Consider the following 7,228-nt stretch of genomic DNA (forward strand, 5'->3'; position numbering starts at 1 on the left):
TAAGATATCACTAACATGGGCTCTCAGTAAATATGGGTGGCTATTAAATTATCAAGGTCAGTATCTGACACCAATGGCAAGACCCCCATATCTACTGAAGTCTCTAGTGCCAAGCCTTGCCTCATTGTTCCCTAAATCAGCAGTCAGACTGAAACACACACACACACACACACACTCTCTCTCTCTCTCTCTCACCTCCTCCCATTCTGAAGAATCTTTCAGGTTAGTCAGGGAGCAGATCACCTTCCTCCACCTGGCTAACTTTTACTTTTTTTAAAAAAGACTGAACTCAAAGACCATCTCTTAAGTTCTTTATGACCTACTTGCCCTGTTTGGACTAGACCTTCTCGCCCGAGCTAGTATTTCTATAGGTCTTTTGTAATGGTCTGTTTCCTTGCATATCTTTCCCACCAGGCTGAGCTCTGGGGGCCAGAGGTGGTGTATAGTGTCATCATCAAGGCAGGAGAGTTCAATGGTAAAGACTACGTGCTTTGGAATTGAACATACCTGGGTTAGAGTCCTGGTCTGCTCTTGACTAACTGCTGCAGGACCTTGGCCTCCTTGGCAGGAACTTGAGTCTCAGTTTTCTTGCCTGTAAATGGGAAGAATAAAGTGAGGATAGGGTGGGATGAACTGGGATATCGGGACTGACGTATATACTCTATTGACAGTATGTAAAAAACTAAATAAAGTGAGGAAGATACGCTCAGAGTCATTTTGAGGATTAAAGAAAGAAGGTGTGTAGGAGTTTAGCATGGGGCCAGGTACACAGTAAACGTCCAATAGATTTAGCTATTGTGATTTTGATTATGGATTATTTGTTCCTAAGTCACAGTGGTAGTTTAGAGTGTAGGTGACTGAATGGATGGAGAAAAGACTGAACTAATAGACATTCGCCTGTCCCCTGGCTGGCAGGGCTGAACTCATAGCAACCTTCTGTGGTGGGCCCCCTGTACTCTGTCTCCCTGCGGTGGAAAGTGCACTGTGTTAGGGATCAAGGAGCAAGGAGCCCCTTAAGGCAGGGAACGGAGGGACCAAGGGGCTGAGGCTTTATCTTGGGTCCCACCAGAGCCACTCTGGAACACTTCAGAGGAGGCCCAGGAGGGCGGTCCTTGTTGGGGAGCCCTGGAAGGTCCTGGTGCCACAGCCTGGGTCCCATCCGCTCTTGTGCAATCCTCACTCCCAGGGTGACTGTTGCTTCTGGAGTTTGCTTAAGGAAAGTGGCGGAGGGAGCATGAGCTTTGGAGCCACTCGGCGTCCGCTGTGGCTGCTCAGGCAGACACACAACAAAGCAGCCCATTGAAGGCCAGAACAACCAAGTCCCATAAACAGCCTTCAGAAGGGACACCTTGTCCCACATTTACAGAAATGCACCCAGGGTCTATTTAAAGGCCTACACACTGGAATAAGCACAAGTCGGTTTATTTCTGATTGTTCACGTGGCCCCCCCTGGGATTTTCTCTGAAGAATGAATCCCACTTCCCTATTGTCCCCACCTATCCCCAGACATTTTAGCCTCTCTGAGTCTCTTCATTAAAACGAACAAACAAACAACCTAGTCTATTAGATTTTTAAATTTTTTCTTTCTGAAACATGGTTTAGCCAGATCCCCCTTTGCGGGCTGAGCTTTGGCCAAATATAGATGTTTAAAATTTAATTATTTTGATGTTACCAAGTAGCAGAGACCTGTTTTCTTGGGGGAGGAGGGGCTTGGCGGAGGTACCGGGTATGAAATATAGGCCAACTGCAAGCTTGGAGCCTATGATGACTCCTCTCTGCCTGGGCAGAAAGAACTTTTAAAATACAAACAAGAGGCAAAGGACCCCTGGGCCCAAACTACCCGCTTCTAACCAGCCACTCGTAGGGAAGGAACTGAGGAAGGGAAGGGCAGTGCCAGGTGTCAAGCTCTGAGCTTGGAGTGTGTGTGTTACACACCCAGCCTGGGTGTCGCTACAGGGAGGGGCAGGGGGTGGGGAGCTCTGGTGTCAGGCAGATGGGGGTTGAAATCCTGGCTCCACCAGGGAAACGTCTTACCTCTCTGTGCCTCAGTTTCCTCGCCTGTAAAAGAGGATAACAAAAGAACCAGCTCATAAGGTGGTGGCAAGGATGACATGAAGTGATATTTGCAAAGCAGTTAGAACAGTGCCTGGGTCATGATAAATAATCAATAATTATTATTCCCACATTAGAGAGGAGGAATCAAGGCTTGCAGAGATCGGGCGAGTTGCCCAAGGTCACACAGCTAGCCGGTGGTGGAAATGGGTTTCAAGCCCGAATCAGCTTGGTCTAGAGCTAGTGGGCTTGCCCTCACCCTTTACTGCCAAGCAAAGGAAGGGGATTCCTGCTGAGTCTTGAGCTGAAGAGGCTGAGGGGGACCTTGCCTACCCTTTCCCATGCCCACAACCTAAGGGGGCCCAGAGAAAGAAGGTGAGTCCTAGGATTCTGGGATTATTTAAACACTGACATTTAGCCAGTGCTTCCTACTGCTTATATTCAACAGGAATACAGCTTTCACTATGGGCCAGCTCTGTTCCAAGCACTTTACATGTAACTTACTCATTTAGTTCTTATAATAATCGCCTATGAGGTGGCTAGTTATTGTTATTAGCATTATTTTTCAATGAAAATCATTTATTATAAAACCACTGAAACTTTCCTTAAAAGGTCAAGCTTGCAATCACTTGAACGTGACAGAATTAAGAACGGTTTTCCCCACTCCCATCCTCAACCGCATATTTCATGGCACAAACAAAACTGGATGGAGCCTTAGCCTCCCAACCTCCAGGTCAGCACTCCTGTGGGCAACACCATCCTAGTCCTGGGTCTGCCACCAGCAGTCATCTGGATAAGGGATTCTGGACCGGCCCCAGTCTTAAACGAAGCACCCCCAGGCCCACGCAGAATTTAGCAGCCATCTGGTCCAGAGCGCTTGCTCGATTTCCCAGGATACGAAACTGGAAAGACATTGCCACAATGAGGAGCGTCATAACATACTGGTAAAAGGGCGGTCCGATGATGAAGATCCAAGAGTCTGCATCCTGTGACCGCGTTGATCACGAGGAAGACCCTGAACCACATGTAGAAGGCCGTCAGCATCTTGCTGACCTGGCCAAACAATGCGGGTAACATCCACAGCTCGACGTAAATGACCTCTGGGTTGTGGCGCCTCTAATCTGTCTCAGACTTCGGGCACGAACAAGCCCCATGAGCCAGAGGGGCACAGGGAGGAACATGGGCCCGCTTCTACAGATGAGGAAACTGAAGCACAGAGAGGTTAAGTAGCTTGCTCAAGGTCACACAGCTAGCACATGCTGGGATTTAAACCCAGGTCTGGCTCCAGAATCCATGCTCTTAACCATCATGTCAAATGTTTTATATTCAAAAACATTTAAATCTGCAGCTTGCCCCTCCCCCTGCCCTCAGCACCCCATTGCTTGATCCTTTGCCACTTTTTCTTTTCTCTATAGACCTTGTCACCCTCTAACTTAACATACACTTTACTTATTGATTATGTCTATTGTTTATTGTCTCCCCACTATCTTTAATGAATATAAGTACCACTAGGAGCTTGTTTTGTGCACTGATGTATCCTAGTCACCTAGAACAGTGCCTACACACAGTAGGCACCAATAAATACCAAATAAATCATTAGACAAAGAAGCAAAGGGCTTACGGGGGTTGTGTTGTATCAAGTACATTAAGCAATTTATTCAAGCATTCATTTGGTTGAGTGGAGAGACAGGACTCAAACCCAGATCCGACTTGATAATGCTCTTCTTAATCATGGGTTTTCTTTTAAGAAACGATGTGTTTAACCATATCTATATCTATATCTATATATCTATATATCTATATATATATATATACATTTTTTTAAACCAACGAGACTCTGAGAGAAGTCATGTTGGGGCTTCTTGTTTGCTGGCAAACATAGCTAACACCAAAGTTTGCAGGTGCTGTTTTGAGAAACCAAAAAGCAGAAGCAAGTTTCATAAGCAGGGCTGGGTAGAGACTTTGAAAGTTGCTATGGACCTAGAAGAACATGCCCCATATGTAATCAATATGAAAGCCACACTAAACCAATAGGAGTGTAAGGGAGGCCAACAAAATTTTCATTTGCCCTATAATAGGGACTTTGATGCTTTTTTTAGAAATGTCAAACTTCTAACTTCTTTCAAAAAAATCTTATGTGTGTGTGCCCCTGCTGTGCTGGTGTGCCAAGAGGCTGAGCTGGACTTGGGGATGACACAGTTCCTGCCCTCGGGGAACTCAGGCCAGTGGGGGCAACCAAAACGTAGTGCCCAGTGACTGTGGTGCGTGGTGTATAGAAGCTTAAGGATGAGGCGCTTGGGAGCACAGGGGTTTGGGAGCTTCAGGGAAGTCACCCAGAAGAGGGAGGGGACATTGGAACTAGTTCCTCCCATGTTCCAAAGTCCCCGAGTTTTGTCCATTTTGCACCACCCCTTGCAAGGAACAGGGGTTGACAAGGTCGGGGCTACTCACCTCCATGAGGTCCTGTAGGAACACAAGGCCTGGGATGATGCTGGTTGTCACGACCCTGCTTCCTGTAGTCTCAGAACCAAGCCCCTCCTGAGAAACTAGCGCCCCCTCCAGGCAGCATTCCCTGAACACTACCTCCAGTCTCTGCTCTTAGAACAGTTGTCCTTCCATTAGGCCCATAATTTACAATCAACCCTGTGGGGCAGGCCTCTTTTCTCACCCACGCTGTAGCGCCCTTCCTCTTCCCTCTGCTGTGCCTGACTCGCAGCCTGCAGGTGAGCCTGCTCCAGAGATGTCCAGCTGAATGGGCTGTGCTTGTCCTTATTCAGCCCCAGAAGCATTGGTTAGTTCCCTAACAACTCACATTTGTCAACACTGGAGCTGTGTTCCTCGCTTTGCTGCTTTATCTCAATTCTCACATCAACCCAGGCATGGAGGTGCGGGCATTATTTCCATTTCACAGATGAAGTGACAGAGGCAGAGAGAGGAGTCAGGTACTGCCTGAGTCACACAGGTTACGAGGGGCACTGCTGACCTTGATGGCAGGTTGTTGACTCTGGATCATCACAGTGTCTGTACTGCCTCCCACATGTGTAGGTGAGGGGCCTGAGGGCCTGAGGATGGGCCTGGAAGGGGCAGATGTGAGGATATCCTAGACATAGGTCCACTTCCTCAACTTAAGCTCACTCTGGACCCAGAGTGTGGGCATATTCCTGTGAGGTCTTTCCGCTCCTATCCTTAGGTGGAGGTCCAGGCAGGCCCCTTGCCTCCATCCCCCAGCTCTCCTGGGACCCCAAGAGCTGATGTCCCGCAGGCTTGCCCTCCTATGGAGGTCCTGTGCTCCAGACCTTTCCTGACCCATCCTCCACCCCTGTAGGGATTCTCTGGCTTCCCAAGGTACTCACCCCACAGGAATGCATTAAAGACAACTGTCCTTCTTCCCTAAGCAGGGCTTTCTGGAGACATGGCATTATGACAAAGATGAGAATGTCAGTGGTGAATTTAGTAGGGCCTGTATCATCTTCTCCAAAGCCGACTTAAACCTTCTGATTAGAGCTCCTTCCTCCAGGACTCCTAATGCTCCTGTGCTGGTCTCCCTGTCCTCTTGCCATCTCTCCTCCTGGAGCCGTGTAAGCTCAGGAGGCTGCCTCAGCCGCAACATAAGGGCTCAGCACTCTGCTCCCTGCCAGGCCGCGGGGAGCAGCCTGTGTGAGCAGTTTGCACCTTGGGATCAGCTCCTGCTGCTTCATGCATCAGGCCTCTAGGGACTACAGGACAGAGCTTAAGCTCTTCATTCTTCAAAACTGGAGATTTCTGGCAACCTCGGGGAAGGATTTTATATTTTGTCTCCTGTTTTTCTTTAATAGCCAAGGGATGGAAAATGTAGAAAACCCTGTGCTCAGCAAAAACCTCCTTCTATAAGGAAATAGCAGGAAACCGCGTTCCAGGATGAGCACAAGGCCAGCTTAGGTGTTTCTTGGAGCCTCTGGCTTGGTTCCATAATGCCTGATGGCCCAGCCCAGGCGAGCTGGCACCTCTGGAGCTTGGCAAGCCCACTTTGCTTTGTGAGCCCCCTGCCCTGGGCTGGTCAGGCCCTGGGAAAGGCACAGGCTTTCTCTGTGATTAACAGTTTTCTATTTAATACTGACTCCTCTTGTGCCCCTTCTTCCCTGCCCCCTGGCTCATTTTTCATGGAAAAAACAACAGTTTCCATGATGAGCTCAGCGTACAGGCAGGAACTAAACCTGTCTGGGCCTTTTGCTTCCCCATTGGAGGGGTGCGGATTAAGTGACCTGTGGTTTTTGCTTGGAGCCAACATTCCATGATTCTATGGTTTTTCTCGCGGAGGAAAGCTTCTCTCTGTTCTTGAGTCTGCAGACTGTGACTGAGGGGGAAGGCTTCCAGGCAGAGCCATCAAGTTCCCTCCTAGTTCACTGTGACTAATCCTGTCCTCTCCGCCACCTAGCAACAACACACACATACACACAGTGTGTTAAGCAAGCATGCCTCTCATGGGTTGCCTTCTTTCTTTCATTCATCCACCCATCCATTCATCCATCCATCCATCCATCCATCCATCCATTTATTGGCTTATTCATTTGTTCCATGACTGTTACTTAAGTGCCCACTGTGTCCTGAAGACACAGAGGTGGTTGGATTCCCTGCCTGCCTTTGAACTCACAGACTGGTGGGGGAAGGGCACCATGTAGATCAGACAGGCAATGCTGAGTGAAAGGTCTAGTGCAGCAGTCTGGCAAGGGGTTGTGAGGAGAAGAAGTGGCCACAGCATACTGGTCATATCACCACCTCCTCAATTTATGCTTGCTCACACTGGACCCAGAGTGCAGGCATATGCCTGTGAGGTGCCCTAAACGCTTTGGAGGCCCAATCAACCCAGGAGGGTTGGCCAAGGTTCAGGAAGGGCATGCAAGTGGGGAATTTGGGACCAAACCCAGGACCCCTGAATGTTGTCAAGTTGGGGATTCTTATCTTGATGACAACTAGCAAGACTCAGGACTCTGAAATAAGACAGGGTGAAAAAAAAGCACTCAGCCTTCATTGTAGAATTGCAGAGCCAGCGTTGTCACCTACTTCCACTTCCTCTTGGCAGGCAAGGAAACTGAGGCATAGATCGGACAAGTCATGTGCCTAATGTTCCCAGCTAGGAAGGGGCTGAGCTGGGAGAATGCCCAGGTCTCCTGACTCCAGGCTGTTCTCCAACAGACTC

The sequence above is a fragment of the Orcinus orca genome, chromosome 2, assembly GCF_937001465.1.
Source record: "Orcinus orca chromosome 2, mOrcOrc1.1, whole genome shotgun sequence".
Lineage (NCBI taxonomy): Eukaryota > Metazoa > Chordata > Mammalia > Artiodactyla > Delphinidae > Orcinus > Orcinus orca.